Here is a 15,264-nt window from a genome sequence, read left to right on the forward strand (position 1 = left end):
TGCGGTCTTGATTGCGATATTTCGTTGCCAGCAGTGTTTCGCTAAGGGCGGCGCCACCTCCCTTTTTTGGAAGGCAGAAACCGTGATGGGCGGCGCATGCGCCGTGTACTGAACGGTGGCCTATACAGAACGTCGAATTGCAATCTTGCGTCAGTTCTCAGCGGGACTCATCAGCAGAAGCAGAATTTCCCGAAGATGGCGAACAGTTGGATCGCCGAAATATCGAGTCAAGTTGATTTTGGGATCCGACAGCAAACTCGAAGAGACTTTCAAGACTTATTACGCCGGGAAAGCCTACGTAATCACATTACGCTTTGTTACTAACGCAAATTATTGAATTTGTTACGTAACTGCTAATCAATGGAATTCTTAATTCCTCCATTATTTTATCAACATAGTTAGCGTTACTATTATTATTTTTATTATTTTATTAATAATGCAAAATATTATTGTGATTGTTAATCAATACTTTTTTCTGTGTATTGTTCCTGGTCAGTTGTAACAGTCTGGCTAGGCTAAATAAGAAATAAATTATAAACAAACAAAATTATGCCAATATACTGAAGGAATAAACGAACTATTCCCTACAAGAGAATATTCAGCACGTTGATCAAACTGTAGGCCTTCCCTTGAAGGCCTACAGTAATAAACTACTTTTCATAAAACTTTATTCATGCCGAGACACTATTTGGGATTTCGACCATTTTGAATTGGCGTAATACACTGCTGGCCACCGTAAATGCAACACCAAGAAAGGCAAGAGGTAGCACAACAAAATTTATTTTGTAGATAACATGTTGACCAAGTATCAAATGATTACGTTTACGGACGTCTGTGACATGTGGTTCCTGCCAGAATCAGTAGCCAGAGTAGCCGCCATTGTTGGAGATCACCGCTGCCACACGTCTCGGTATTGAGTCAAAGAGACGTTGGATGTGTTCCTGGGGTACAGCAGCCCAAGCAGCTTCCACACGTTGCCAAAGATCATCTGGTGTGGCAGCTGGGGATGTAATCTGGGTCACTCGTTGAGCAACCATGGACCACATGTTTTCTATCGGCGAAAGATCCGGAGAGCGAGCCGGCCAGGGAAGCAATTCAATCTGGCTATTGACGAAGAACCTTTGGACAATGCGTGCCACGTGTGGTCGCGCATTATCCTGTTGAAATATGCCTGCGGCCGAGCCCTGAAGGTAAGGAAGGACAACTGGTTCCAGCACCTCGGATATGTAGCGCCGGCTATTTAAAGTACCGGCAATGCGCACTAGAGGCGTGCGAGAGTAATATCCAATACCGCCCCATACCATAATACCCGGTGCAAGAGCAGTGTGGCGGTGCATAATGCAGCTGTCCAGCATCCTCTCTCCACGGTGTCTCCACACTCGAATCCGACCATCGTGGTGCTGCAGACAGAAGCGTGCCTCGTCAGTAAAGACAACATCATTCCATTCTGCCGTCCACATCCGTCTGTCATCACACCATTGGCGACGGAGACGTCTGTGGTTCTGCGTCAATGGTAGACGAAGCAATGGACGTCTTGCGCACAATTTGCCTATCAGCACGTGCAGTGGTGCACCGAGGTGAATGCGATCGACCACGTCGGTCCGTCGTACCCTCCTGCATCCAATGGTCACATATCCGCATTACAGTTGTTTGGTTTCGTCCAACACGACTAGCGATTTCTCTGTATGATAATCCACAATCTCGGTATCGAGGCATAACTGATCGTCTTGTGAAACAACCACAAGGTAAACACACGTGCCGAACGTACACTCGTCGAAATCGCCAAGCCTTAAATGGCGCTATGAGGTGGTGCCACAGGCGCGCGTGATGTGCGTCTGCGTTGAAATTCTAATCAGTTGCATATCTCATCGCTGCAAACTCATGGTGTAAATTTCACTTGATTCGGATGCTTCCTTCAGGGTGTTGCATTTACGGTGGCCAGCAGTGTACATCTATAACTTCGGCAGGACAACGTTTTTATCAACTGGATTTTGAAGGCTGCAAATGCATTTTGTTCTACAAATTGTAGCTCGTTTTTCACCTTTATATTAGTGGCACAAACCCTCTTAGTTTCAGTGATACATTGATGCAGCACAGCCGGCCGAAGTGGCCGCGCGGTTCTGGCGCTGCAGTCTGGAACCGCGAGACCGCTACGGTCGCAGGTTCGAATCCTGCCTCGGGCATGGATATGTTAGTTAGGTTTAACTAGTTCTAAGTTCTAGGGCACTAATGACCTCAGCAGTTGAGTCCCATAGTGCTCAGAGCCATTTGAACCATTTTTTTTGATGCAGCACACCACACCACACTCCATGTGTTAACCGATAATAACGTTATACTGACTAAAATATATACATATTACGCCTAATGAGGACGGGCACGTATTGCCATAAATGAAACTGCAAAAAATCTGGGTGATGGCTCACTTTTTTCGAAGAGTCCTGTCCACATCCATTTGAACGCACTACCGTTATCAAGTCTTGGTCTCCCACAACAGATTTCATCCTCCTACACTTCCTTCCATTACCGCATCTCTGCCTCAGGATGAGTCCTATAAACCGGTTGCTTCTTTTAGTCAAGTTTGCCATAAATTTCTTTGCTTCCCAATTCAGTTCAAATTTCTAATTTCTTCTTGTCAGAACTGTTTATGAACCACCACTTAGTAGATAAATTAATTGAAGAATTTCGTCTATAAGATGAGCATCAACACTACTAAAACAGATGTTGTGGCATTCGAGGGATAATTTCCCAAATGCTATAAAATTACAGTAAGTAATGTAATACCGTAACAAGTAACTGACTTTTGTGTCTCGGCTGTGACACAGGACGTAATTTCGACTATGAAATTAATAACAATAGCCTAAAATTAAACGTAGTCTGGGAACAATTAGAAATATGCTGTGAAAGAGCCACGAAAGAGACATGTATGGAGGCTTGTATAGTCTTGTTATTACCCACTGGGACCTACAGATCGGAATCATAGGTTACCACACAAAAGCATATAAGCTGAACCCAGACTGCAGGAACGAGATTTCTTCTCAGTGTTTAGAAGGTACGCCTGAGAAGGTCGCTTCAGAAATTAAGACGTTAGAAATTACGCGAAGGAAAACACATCTAAACGAAAAGAAACAGATGTTGGGGACACTTGTAAATAGAACTCTTCAAAACAGACTTCAGAAACCAATTCTTGACAACAAACTTGGAGAGAGAGGAGGAGAGACCATGGAAGAGATGGCAGGACCTTGTTGACTGTGCGATGCCCCTCCTCACCTCTAACGCGAAAAACCATTATTAAAATGTTCGAATTTGAAAAGCATCACTTTTTTAAGAATTGCAACGCTAGTATAGTGCAGCTAATAAATGTCTCAGACAGGAGGACAAACAATATTAATTAAAATAATAAGAAGATGGCAGGCTGGAAGAATAATTTTTCGTGTATGGCAGTATGACAGAGGTCTCGTCTTTTGATGAAAGAACACTGCATGGCTAAACTATAATATTCTTATGTTCCCACAATGCAACAACAATGAGGTTACTGTGCCGTTAAGTACATGCTCCAGCTTGTGCTTATAACAGAACAAATTGTCGACAGCGACCAACTCGCGCAAAAACATATTAGCCCAAGAAGACCAGCGATATGTAAATTAACGGCACAGTGATCTTACAGAGTATCACCTTTTACACCCAAAGAAATTTGTATACGCTTCATTATTTCTTTTACAAAATGTGTTTCAGAATAATACTCTGAATCAATTACATAAGTAGCAATAACGACAATAACAACTATTGATTTTAAATATCCCTCCAAATGGTTCAAATGGCTCTGAGCACTATGCGACTTAACTTCTGAGGTCATTAGTCGCCTAGAACTTAGAACTAATTAAACGCCGGCCGCGGTGGTCTCGCGGTTCTAGGCGCGCAGTCCGGAACCGTGCGACTGCTACGGTCGCAGGTTCGAATCCTGCCTCGGGCATGGATGTGTGTGATGTCCTTAGGTTAGTTAGGTTTAAGTAGTTCTAAGTTCTAGGGGACTGATGACCACAGCAGTTGAGTCCCATAGTGCTCAGAGCCATTTGAACCATTTTGAACTAATTAAACCTAACTAACCTAAGGACATCACACACGTCCATGCCCGAGGCAGGATTCGATCCTGCGACCGTAGCGGTCGCTCGGCTCGAGACTGTAATGCCTAGAACCGCATTGCCACTCCGGCCGGCTATCCCTCCAAACTTTAGAAAAATAGTTATTATAGATTTATGACGCTTTCTGACTACATTTTCTATAATAGAATATAAATAATATTTTACGATCTGTTTACTAAATAAATAAGAAGACAACATTTTTATAATTTCGGAAAAATGTCTGTGAACAATGTGATCGACGTGTCTTAGCGTATCGAATCTGCGAGTATTTACATGTATCGAGTGCTACGATTGTTTGTGCATATTCCGTATTCCGGTTCGTGCCAGAAACTGACCAGTTCCATTTCAGCCGTAGCAGGTGGAATCTACTCGTGTGGATCTGCACGAAGATAACTTGTCCTCCGATGGGTGATGGAGTTCGCAGCAGTTATTGCTTTGCCTCCCATGCATGCCGATGTAATGCGTCTTCACATGTAGATTGTCTTCTTGGGTGTCTCCTCAGCACAGTTCTGCAGTGCTAGCTATGCAGCGAGCAGGTGTGGCCAGCGGGTGGTGACGCTGCGCGGTAGTTTGCGGCCCAGCGTCCGGATTTGGGCGTTGTGTGACCGGCCTGCACGTTCGTAAAAGGTGTGGGCGGTCGCCTGGAAGAGGTCACGGAGCAGAGGTAATTCCGCGATGTCGTGAAGACAAGCGGTTGGGAAATCGTAAGGCAGGTGTAAGGCCAGCCGAAGGATGCGATTCTGCAGTCTCTCCAGCTGCTTCAGGTTCGTGTCGGCGGCGTTCCCCCAGACGACGGCGGCGTATTGGAGTACAGGGCGGAGCAGCGCCTTGTAGAGAGTGATGCCCAGCCGCGGTGGTAGCTGGGAGCCGGGGTTCAGCACCGGGTACAGGATGCGGAGCCTCTTCCGCACTTTGGTCTTCACTTCGCGGATGTGCGGAACCCACGTGCGTCGGCGGTCGATGGTGACGCCCAGGTAATGCGCCGTTGGACGCCACGGGACAGGGCTGCCACCGACGGTGAGCGGTTGCAGACCTAGGTGGAATCTACTAATGCAGGAACGGAATTATAAGAAGAAGTTTTGGTTAAATATAGATACCTAATGTGGGGGAGTAAGTAACCAATGTTACAGTTCTTACGAGGCTTTAGATTAATCAAAGGGCGGGTCGGAGTGGCTGAGCGGTTCTAGGCGCTACAGTCTGGAACCGCGCGACCGCTACGGTCGTAGGTTCGAATCCTGCCTCGGGCACGGTTGTGTGTGATGTCCTTCATTTAGTTAGGTTTAAGTAGTTCCAAGTTGAAGGGGACTGATGACCTCAAAAGTTAAGTCCCATAGTGCTCAGAGCCATTTGCACCATTAATCACAGTGTCAAACAGACTAGCCGAGTCAAGCGTATAGATGACGATTTGTCGATAAGTTCTCTGTGACACCAGTAGCGGCAGAAGATGTCTCGGCAACCCTTCAATATGGCATCACGAGTTGCTGCAAATGAACCCTGAATCGGGCGGCCGATAGGATATTAAGAGAGGCGAACGGCGGCGTCGTCGGCGGCCGAGGCTACTGGAGTGCGTCCCGCGAGCGTACGGCTCTGCGCCGGCAGCGGCGGCGGGATCCGGTCTGACCAGTCGCGCCTTCCTGAATGGGCCGGGCGGCAGCACCTGTTCTGGCGCGGCGCGCCCCCGGGCGGCCAGGGGAGCCACAAAAAAAGCCGCATCCGACATCCGGCGGCCGCTGCCCGCCGCTCGCCGCTCGCTGCCCGGCCGGCCGGCGCGGCGTTGCCAGGCGGGCGGCCCCGCGGCGCGTGGCGCGCCGAGCGCCCTGCCGTGGGAACCGCCGCCTCTCCACTCTGCTCACTGCTCAGTGCTCACTCCTGTACTCACTCCACCTAGAGTTCACTTTCTGCGGCTGTATTCGCTACAACGGCACATACGTTTTCTGTTGTGATGTCATAAATGAATTGGGACCTGAATAGGTGGTACGGCAAACCTACGTTTCCAGCATTTGTAGACTTAGAGAAAGCTTTTGGCAATGTTGACTGGAATACTCTCTATAAAAATTCTGAAGGTGGCAGGGGTAAAATACAGGGAGCGAAAGGCTATCTACAATTTGTACAGAAACCAGATGGCAGTTATAAGAGTCGAGGGGTATGAAAGGGAAGCAGTGGTTGGGAAGGGAGTGAGACAGGGTTGTAGCATATCCCCGATGCTATTCACAATCTGTATATTGAGCAAGCAATAAAGGAAACAAAAGAAAAGTTCGGAGTAGGTATTAAAATCCATGGAGAAGAAATAAAAACTCTGAGGTTCGCCGACGACATTGTAATTCTGTCAGAGACAGCAAAGGACTTGGAAGAGCAGTTGAACGGAATCGACAGGGTTTTGAAAGGAGAATATAAGATGATCATCAACAAAAGCAAAACGAGGATAATGGGATGTAGTCGAATTAAGTCGGGTGATGCTGAGGGAATTAGATTAGGAAATGAGACACTTAAAGTAGTAAAGGAGTTTTGCTATTCGGGGAGCAGAATAACCGATGATGGTCCAAGTGGAGACGATATAAAATGTAGACTGGCAATGGCAAGGAAAGTGTTTCTGAAGAAGAAAAAATTGTTAACATCGAGTGTAGATTTCAGTGTCAGGAAGTCGTTTCTGAAAGTATTTGTATCGAGTGTAGCCATGTATGGAAGTGAAACATGGACGATAAATAGTTCGCACAAGAAGAGAATAGAAGCTTTCGAAATGTGGTGCTACAGAAGAATGCTGAAGATTAGATGGATAGATCACATAACTAATGAGGAGGTATTGAATAGAATTGGCGAGAAGAGGAGTTTGTGGCACAACTTGACGAGAAGAAGGGATCGGTTGGTAGGACATGTTCTGAGACATCGAGGGATGACTAATTTAGTATTGGAGGGCAGCGTGGAGGGTAAAAATCGTAGAGGGAGACCAAGAGATGAATACACTTAAGCAGATTCAGAAGGATGTAGGCTGCAGTAGGTACTGGGAGATGAAGAAGCTTGCACAGGATAGAGTAGCATCGAGAGCTGCATCAAACCATTCTCAGGACTCAAGACCACAACAACAACAACAACAGCAACATAGGTGGTACATGTAAAAAATTTTGCAAGCATAAAATACGAGAACTGTAGTATTTTTACAGCCAAAATGAAGATTTTACCTTTTGTTATACAACTTCTTCTTGGCTGTGACTGTGCGTTAGAGCCTAGGTACGTTTACAGTGAAGAGCCGCGCGAGCACGCGTAAGTGCCTCAACTCGACAAACGTCTGAAGTAGTGCTGGAGGGAAATGACACTATCAATCCGGCAGGGCTGTCCATAAATCCGTAGGAGTAAGAGTGGGTGATCTCTCGCGAACATTACGTTGCAAGGCATCCCAGATATGCGCAATAATGTTCGTTTCTGGGGAGTTTGATGGGCAGCGGACGTGTTTAAACTCAGAAAAGTGTTCCTGCAGCCACTCTGTAAGAATTCTGGACGTGCGGGGTGTCTCATTGTCTTGCTGGAATTGCCAAAATCCGTCGGAATGTATAACGGACATGAACGGACGCAGGTGATCAGACAGGATCCTCACATACGTGCCACCTGTCAGAGTCGTATCTAGACGTATCCGGGGTCTCATATCACTCCAACTGCACACGCCCCACACCATTGCAGAGGCTCCACCAGCTTAAACAGTCCCCTGCTGACATGCAGGGTAGATGGATTCAGAGGTTGTCTCCATACTCGTACATGCCCATCCGCTCGATACAATTTGAAACGTTGCTCGTCCGGCCGGACAACATGGGTCCAGTCGTCAACAGTCCAATGTCGGTGTAGTCGAGCCCGGGTGAGGCGTAAAGCATTGTGTTGTGCACTCATCGAGAATACACGAGTCAGCCTTCGGCTCCGAAAGCCCATATCAATGATGTTTCGTTGAATGGTTCACACGCTGATGTTTGTTGATGGCCCAGCATTGAAATCTGCAGAAATCTGCGAAAGGGTTGCACTTCCGTCAAGTTGAACGATTCTTTTTAGTCGTCGTTATTCCAGTTCTGGCAGGATCTTTCTCCGGCCGCAGCAATGTCGGAGATTTTATGTTATATCGGATTCCTTATATTCACGGTACGCTCGTGAAATGGTCGTACGGGGAAATCCCTAATCCATCCCTAGCTCGAAGATGCTGTGTCCCATCGCTCGTGCGTGGACTACTACGCCACGTTCAAATTCACTTACAATCTGCCACTGTAGCATCAGTAATTGATCTAACAACTGAGCCAGACCCTTGTTGTCTTATTTAGGCGTTGCCGATCGCAGCAACGTATTTTGCCTGTTTATATATATCTATATTTGAAAATGCATGCCTCTACCAGTTTCTTTGGCGCTTCAGTGTTTGTATACATTGACTGAGCCAGTCTTAGCTATTGTCATGAAATAGACTGTCGTTGCTAATACTACTCGTCGCACTGTTGGACGGAAACTCTTTCTCGTTGCACTGTTCGAAGACAAAATTTACAGTCATATGCGAGGACTTGCACTTTAACCTGGAGAGTCTAACTGGTCATTCTAACTCTGTTGTCGCCGAACCCGGTATTCTTCCCGCTGCTTGTTGTGGACTAGATATTGAGTGCAATATGGCCTGGCTTACAACTGACCTCGTGTCCTTGTGTCGGTCTACTTCAAGACGTGCCGCAGGCGCTGGCGCGGTGAACATCAGTGGGCGTGCCTTGCTACTTCCGTCTCATTGGTGTGGCGAGTGATGCTCCGATAGCAAGGAACATCTTCGTGATGTCGATAGCAGGCCCCAGCCCTACGCCTACTGACTACACCACTGTTTCAACATTCTGCCTTGACAGAAAAATAGTTTATTGTTATAGTCGCTCATGAGTCTTCCGGGTTGTACGGCCGTGGTCGAAGAAACTTTTCGGCTCCTGAAGTTTCTTCCAGAGCTGCGCTGGACATCTTCGGAGAGGCTCCTGTCGTCGCTGAGTCGGCAAGAATCAGCGTCTCCAGGAGTACCTCCGAAGACATCCAGCGCAGCTCTTACAAAACGCCATTAGCAGAAAAGTTTCTTCGCATACGGCTATACAACACGGAAGACTCATCAGTGAGGGCAAGTGCTAACAGACGTGAATAGTACCGGACCACGAGTTTAGTAAGTCATGATTGCAAAATATTGGCAGGAATTATTTACAGAAGAATGGAGAAAGGGTGGAAATGGGGAAAATCAGTCTGGGTTCTCGAGAAATGGAGGAAGATGTGAGGCAATAGCGACTCTACGACATGTGTTAGAAGATGGGTTGAAAAAAGGCATACCAACGTTTATAGCATTTTTAGACGTAGAGAAAGCTTGTAACAATACCAACTGGACTTACAAATTCTGAAGGTACAGGAATGAAGTACAGACATCGAAAGGGATTTTACAACTTGCATAGAAATTACACTACAGTTACAAGCGTCGAAGGACGTGAAAGGGAAGCCATAGTTGAGAAGGGAGTGAGGCAGTGTTATTCAATCTGTGCAGTAAGCAAGATGTGAAGGAAACCCAGGAGAAATTTGGAAAGGGAATTATAGTTCTGGGAAAAGAATCTTTGCCGTTTGTTGATGACCCTGTAATTCTGTCACAGACAGTTAAGGCCTTGAAAGAGCAACTGAATAGAATGGACAGTGTCTTGGAAACACGATATAAATCAACACCAACAAAAGTAATACAAGAGTAACAGAATGTAATCAGAGGGAATGAGAGCATTGGATTAGGAAATGAAACACCAAAAGTAGTAGATGAGTTTTGCTATTTGGACAAAAAAATATCTGACGATGGCCGAAGTAGAGAAGATATAAAATGTAGGCTAGTAACAGCAGGCGAAGCATTACTGAAGAAGAGGAATTTGTTAACGTCTAATACAAAATTAAGTGTTGGGAAATATTTTCTGAAGGTATTTGTGCGGAGTGTAGCTCTGTATGGAAAGGAAACGTGCACGGCAGGCAATTCAGGCGAGAAGATGAGGGATGTTTTTGAAATGAAATGCTGAAGATTTGGCTGGCACATCGAATAATAAATGAGAAGGTACTAGACTCTGATTTAAAAAAAGAAAAAAAAATCTTGATTAAAAGTAGAGATCGGCTGACAGGGCACATCTTAAGGCATCAAGGTGTTCTCAACCTGGTAATGAAAGGAGATGTACGGGAATGGATGTGGGGTGCGATTGCGGTGGTTACGCAGAGATGAAAAGGCTTGCACAGGATATGAACACTGATAAATTTTCAACTACCAAGATCGCTAAGATCATTTATTCATATAGATCGGGTTCGGCAATTCTGTGTTGCCACTTCGATCTATGTTTACATCATTACGCAATGTTCTCCTTCAGTACAGTAAATGGTGCTGTGCAACGTACGTCCGTGTTGGTATCGTGGACTATAAATGGCTCTGAGCACTATGGGACTTAACTGCTGAGGTCATCAGTCCCGTAGAACTTAGAACTACTTAAACCTAACTAACCTAAGGACATCACACACATCCATGCCCGAGGCAGGATTCGAACCTGCGACCGTAGCGGTCGCGCGGTTCCAGACTGTAGCGCCTAGAACCGCTTGGCCACTCCGGCCGGCGTGGACTATAAGTCGACATGTCAATTTTAAAATAAAAGCTATGTACGCACATATTATTGCGCCGATTACAAGTGCTCACATGCCGACTTTCAGTACAGCTCCGATACCAACATGGACATACATTGAGCGGTCGGAGGCGCTTGTCACGGTCCGCGCGGCTCCCTCCGGCGGAGGTTTGAGTCCTCCCTCGGGCATGGGTCTGTGTGTTGTCCTTAGCGAAAGTTAGTTTAAGTTAGATGTAGTGTGTAAGCTTAGGAACCGATGACCTAAGCAGTTTGGTCTCATAAGACCTTACCATCAATTTCCAAAATTTGGATATACATTGTACTACACCACTTCCTATACTGAAGGAGAACACCATGTAGTGATGTAAACAATAGATCCAAGTATGGCAAACATGATTGGCCGAAACTGGTAATCTATATGAATAAATGATTTTAGCTATCTTGAGAACCATTCTGAACAGGATAGACTAATATGGAGAAGCGCATTAACCCAATCTTCGGACAGATGGCGGCGGCGAAGACGAAGACAATAACAACAACAACAACAACGTGGAAGATGTAAATGAGAATGGGAGGGCGGAAGTGCGGCGGCTACTTCTTTGGGATAAAAGTCCGATATGTTGACTACTCGTGTACCTTGTTTGGCAAAGTGACAAGGAAGCTCATGAATATGTATGAGAACAAACATGTAAACAAATTTTGAGGTGAGCGAGTGAGTGTGTAGGTAGGGGCAGTGTGAAGCTGTGCAGGATGATTAGAGAGAGTAGGAAGGACGCAGGAGCTGGCTGGAGACGTGACGGGGGGAGAGCGGCGCTCGCCGTTGTCTGCGCCAGTGGCGGCGGCGCCAGGCCGGCGTGTGTGTAGTCGCGTGGCGGCCCCCCACCACAGCCACCTGCCGCATTCCATCACGGCCGCCCTCCGCGCCGCGTACTACTGCTGGTCGGGCTCATTCAAGCGCGAGAGCCAATGTACTGCGTGCAGGCCGTACCCACACAGTGCTGCAGCCTCCACGCCCAACCACTGGTGACGCCACAGCCCGGTATTTGTGATCGCACTCATAACGTGAAAACTCACAGGGCAGCAATGAGAGAAATTACGCACTCTTAATTCCTCTTGCCCCTCCCTACACTCTCTCTTGGAGCAGTCTTCCTAATCGTCTTACGTTATCGTCAATCTTCGTTCGTAGAGTATTGCAGCATATAAAATAAAAATGAAATAAGCACAATAGCATCTACAGCTTGCTAATTAAATACGTGTGTCGGATACAAACCTGAGTGACGTTTTTACGCGCTTACTCAAATCTTATGTCGTGAAAACGTCTATTCGCTACTCGCGCGATCTTTCGTGGGTGACAGAACAACGTCAGATTTGAATCGCTAATCACTACGAGAGTTATAAAGCTTACATAGTGGTTGTGAACACAACGGATAAATCATATCTTTTTAATCGACCACAATACTCGCATTGTTGCAACTTGGGAATGAGGGTGCTTCGGTCTGCTTATCGTGAGCTTTTGATAGTATATGCACAACTGCCTTGATATCATTCACAGTGTGAAGCGGTTTCGTTGGTCTCTACTTTATTTGTTTACTTTAAAGTCACCCAGTGTTTCCGATAACGGCTATGGGTCGCAAGTGCAGTAATATCGTGGCCAGAAAGTACATGTTTGTCATGTAGTGTTTCTTTTGCGTGATACGTCATCGTACCACTATAGGCGCATGCGCGTTAGTGTTCCGAATTAGCTTTGTGCAAAGTTACAAATTTATGTAGCATGGAAATCCGTTCAGCTAGGACACTGATCCGGGTCTCATTGTGTACAGCTTGCGGAGCACTGCTAAGACGCAAAGCGGGACAATAAAAATGCTCTCCAGAATATACATTAAAATCATTATTAAACTGAAAATTACAAAATAATGGAAGATGTCGTCTCATATGACTTATAAATTTGCTCAGAATATCAGAAAACGCAAGTCAGAGGAAAGCTTACGTCGAAAGGAATTCAAAACGCTTAAAAAATTGAGTGCCGAGCCAATGCGAAAGCTATGGCAGGATTCATGCGGCGATGTATTGCATGTTCCAACTAGTCTGAAGCATGTCCAGCCGTTTTCGTGTCAGAAGATAGTGCAGGGCGTTGCCTTTCGTTGGTTCCTGGCTCCTGAAGGAAGGTGTCCACCCATGGCCGACATTTTGACTGTAGAGCTGGACAATAAGTTGGAGGGTCCTATCCCGAAACTGTTATGCGCGATTGCGGCGAGAGACATCCGACCTCCATATATGTCACCGGCCCGAAGTACGAGTGAGCCACCTTTCTGCTCAAGCGTGGCACCGCACCCCCGAGACGTGCATTTGTACCTGGACGCCTCTCACTTTTCTACTACAATTCAGAGTAATGTAGAATGTGTCGGTGATGAGAAGATTGTCATTGACCCAGGTTGCGTTCCGGTTGTTCGCTACCCCTCCTTCACAGCGCAGTACGTCGCTGGGAGGCTTATGCTGTTGATCGCAACGGATGCACAGAGGCCAAACTGATCAATTGGAGACGCCTGCATACCGTCCGGGGCACAGTCCTCAAACCTACCTCCGAAAAAGCGCCCTGCAGTACTCTTGCATTCTTCTCGGGATGCACACAAGCCATAATTTCTAGTTAGCCATCACCACCTGGAGTTACTGACAACGGCCGACCATTACGAGGCAGATTTCCTGGTTCAAAATGGCTCTGAGCACTATGGGACTCAACTGCTGTGGTCATCAGTCCCCTAGAACTTAGAACTACTTAAACCTAACTAACCTAAGGACGGCACACAACACCCAGCCATCACGAGGCAGAGAAAATCCCTGACCCCGCCGGGAATCGAACCCGGGAACCCGGGCGTGGGAAGCGAGAACGCTACCGCACGACCACGAGATGCGGGCACAGATTTCCTGTCATGATATTTTCCATAGTGAATCTTCAGCGCCTGGTGTCCCATTATAATAGCTGAAATTTCGAACGTCGTCGCTGTGGTGCACGCCAATTCTTGCCATAAAGTGACAAGCTTGAGATGCCCCTTCAGAGGATATTGACATCTCCTTAGCTGAATGATCACCACAGATGGCTGCGATGAGAAGGACCCATGTTAGATTCCCGGTACTGCCAAGGATTTTTCTTCGTATGGGGTGGACTTAGTCTCACGATACCATTTGAAGAACTTCTTGATTGAGAAGTAGTGGCTGTAAGGTCTAGAACGTTGGAAAAGTTGGCAAAACGGCCGGGAGAGCGGTGTGCTGATCACATGCCTCTACATACCTCGTTCACATGACGCCACCTGGGAGACAATCATACGACGGCCGGTCGACATCTCTTGGACCGCCGGCCGAGGTGGCCGAGCTGTTGTAGGCGCTACAGTCTGGAACCGCGCGACCGCTACGGTCGCAGGTTCGAGTCCTGCCTAGGGCATGGATGTGTGTGATGTTCTTAGGTTAGTTAGGTTTAAGTAGTTCAAAGTTCTAGGGGACTGATGACCTTAGAAGTTAAGTCCCATAGTGCTCAGAACCATTTGAACCATCTCTTGGACCTTCAAGGCCTGGACGAGGAGCTCATTTAATAAATGTACAAAAGTCGCGTTGTGCTGTTCGCGATGGAAGCCACAAAACACCCTCTAGTAAACAGAATTTAGCTGTCGATTTCACGTTGACTTACAGATGCATTACGCAGGTGGGTGTCCGTGGGGATTCCCCGTGGTCAAAAGCGCATTGAGAAGGAGGGTTACCACGAAAAAACTACAGAGTATGCGAGTTATGGGGTTACAGTTAGAGTAAACTATTTTTCTGAGCAAGTCAGATGGCCTACGTGACATTTATTCTGTTTGAATACGATGTCGTTGCTGCATCGGAACGCAAAAGGCCACGAAACAGGGCAACCACCTGGCCCCGCGGAAGTGTAGGGTGCCGTATCACAGGAATTACAGAACTGGCACTATGACACATCTGTGGGACAATAACGTTGGCAGCTGCGGAAGGAGAAGGCAGTGAAAGCAAGCGGGGGGCCCGGGTTGGGGGCCGGGAGCCGCGGGCGGACGCATCCGCCGGCGCCGGCGCTCCAACAGGTGGCGCCGGCCTCGCCGTCGCGTGCAGCGCGCCACTATCTCATCGACGGATTACGCGGGCCGCCGGCCACTTGCCAGTCACGGCATCGCTTACCCTCTCTGCTAACGCGCCCCTGTCTGAATCCGCTCTCGTCTCCCTCAACTAACTTAATTACTAAAGACAGTCATAGTTTATATCTACTACGAGATCCCGACTGAATAAATCCTTCCTTTTACCTATACAGTACTGTATACAGGGTGTTACAAAAAGGTACGGCCAAACTATCAGGAAACATTCCTCACACACAAAGAAAGAAAATATGTTATGTGGACATGTGTCCGGAAACGCTTACTTTCCATGTTAGAACTCATTTTATTACTTCTCTTCAAATCACATTAATCATGCAATGGAAACACACAGCAACAGAACGTACCAGCGTGACTTCAAGC

The sequence above is a fragment of the Schistocerca nitens genome, chromosome 2 (genome assembly GCF_023898315.1).
Source record: "Schistocerca nitens isolate TAMUIC-IGC-003100 chromosome 2, iqSchNite1.1, whole genome shotgun sequence".
NCBI lineage: Eukaryota > Metazoa > Arthropoda > Insecta > Orthoptera > Acrididae > Schistocerca > Schistocerca nitens.